Source organism: Oryctolagus cuniculus, chromosome 15 (assembly GCF_051225735.1).
Source record: "Oryctolagus cuniculus isolate XC-2025 breed Fujian yellow rabbit chromosome 15, ASM5122573v1, whole genome shotgun sequence".
NCBI lineage: Eukaryota > Metazoa > Chordata > Mammalia > Lagomorpha > Leporidae > Oryctolagus > Oryctolagus cuniculus.
The window spans coordinates 45,393,998-45,396,063 of record NC_142881.1 but is presented as its reverse complement, the minus strand read 5'-3'; positions in this window follow the sequence as shown (position 1 = coordinate 45,396,063).

The following is a 2,066-nucleotide window of genomic DNA, read 5'->3' as shown; positions in this document are numbered from 1 at the left end:
AAAATGTAAATGGAGAGTTGTTTCCTACATTCCCTTCATCCGAAAAACACCAGTCTCATTGGATACTCTTCCAAGACAGACAAGAGTACATCTGTAATGTATGCACTGCTTCTTACTCAGTAATGACCTTCTAGACTACTAAAAGGTCATCATTTTTCTTATTTAAATTTCCCTCAAAAATGTGTTGTATATGAGTGAAACTGACATCTTGAAATTTGATTATTATTTACAGCCCTTTTCTATACTCCTAAGGAACAGTGGTCTATCTAATATTTGTTGCATTTTTTTAATTGAGGATTAATCTTCTTATTATAAAAGAAATTGAAAGTATGTAATCACAAGAATTTAAAGAAAAATCAAAGGAGGAGGAGGGTTGGAGGAAAGGTGGGAAGTATTATTTTGTTCTTAAAACTGTATATATGAAATACATGAAATACGTTCTCTTTATATAAATAGAAAAAAGTCTCTCCTTTTGTTCCAACGTCACACATACACAGCATATAAAGTAGCTTGTTTCTATCAACTACAAATACTTCATTATATCATTTTCCTATTGTTGGACTTCCTGTTTTTCTATTATTAATAAATAAACTTTCCTATTTGAATTTTTTCTTGTTGTTTTCTACTGTTTGTTCACTTTACAATTAATTCATCTTGATGCTTTATGTATTCAAAATACTAGTCCTCTGTGTTTAATACATATCATAAATGTGCTGTAGTTTGTCACTTACAATTTTTATTAGTTTTGCTAAACATTAAATTTTAATATAGATCATTTTAATGTTGCAATAGATAAATTCACCTATTTTCTTCTATAGTCTGGATTCTGTGTCATTCTTAGATTTTTTAAAATATTTATTTATTTATTTGGAAGTCAGAGTTACACAGAGAAGGAGAGGCAGGGAGAGAGAGAGAGAGAGGAAGAGAGAGAGAGGGAGAGAGAGAGAGGGAGGGAGGGAGGGAGGGGTCTTCCATCCTCTGGTTCACTCCCCAGTTGGTTACAGTGGCTGGAGCTGCACAGATCTCAAGCCAGGAGCCAAGAGCTTCTTCCAGGTCTCCCATGTGGGTGCAGGAGCCCAAGGACTTGGCCATCTTCTACTGGTTTCTCAGGCGATAGCAGAGAGCTGGATCAGAAGTAGAGCAGCCAAGACCTGAACGGGAGCCCTTATGGGATGCCGGCACTCCAGGTGGTGGCTTTACCTGCTACACCACTGCACCGGCCCCAGATTTTTCTTTTAAACCCATGTTTTCCTCTGATTTTATAATTTATTTTTCCAGTTTGATTTTTCTTGTTGGTTGGTCTCTGACTCACCTGGAATGTATTTTGGTATGATGAATGAAATACAAATTTAGCCACTTACCCCATCCCAGATATTGACAAATCATCTTTGTTACATAGTGGCAATGCCTCCTTTTTCATAAAATAAATATCATATAGAAAATATAAATATATATTCATAAATAGAATATATTAACATGTATAAAATTATAAATAGACTATAACTGTATATATAAAATGCCATGAAATATGATGTTTACTAATAAATGTATAATATAATGTTTTAATAATCAACAGGTCTTAGTTTCCCCTGAAAATATTCACTGTTCAGAATTTTTCTGCCTACATTTGAGGCCAGGATGACTCTATACAGAAGCGAATATATTAGTATGTCATGTAAAAAAAGAATATTGGTAGGAGAGGTCGTGGGGCTTAAAGAACATTTATTTAATCTAATATAATTCTATTTAAATTTATTTCTTATACTCAAACAAAAGTTTGTTTTTGTTAAAAGAAGAAGATAAATCACTAGAAATGTAGATGTGACACCAAATGAAATAATTTTCTCCCAAAACACCTCTAACAACCAACGTGCTAGTGTTTTGTCCTCAGAAGAGTATTTCTGCATTTGGGTATCCAGTAGTCGTTATTTGGGAAATGGAGCATATTCTCTGAATTCCAGCAACAAAAGAAAATTGTAGGTACTTTTTTCTCTTTTGCTGTGTTTTCTGATCTAGTTTCCACTAATTAAGCAGTAATTTAGGCTCTTACACTTTGAAGTTTCACT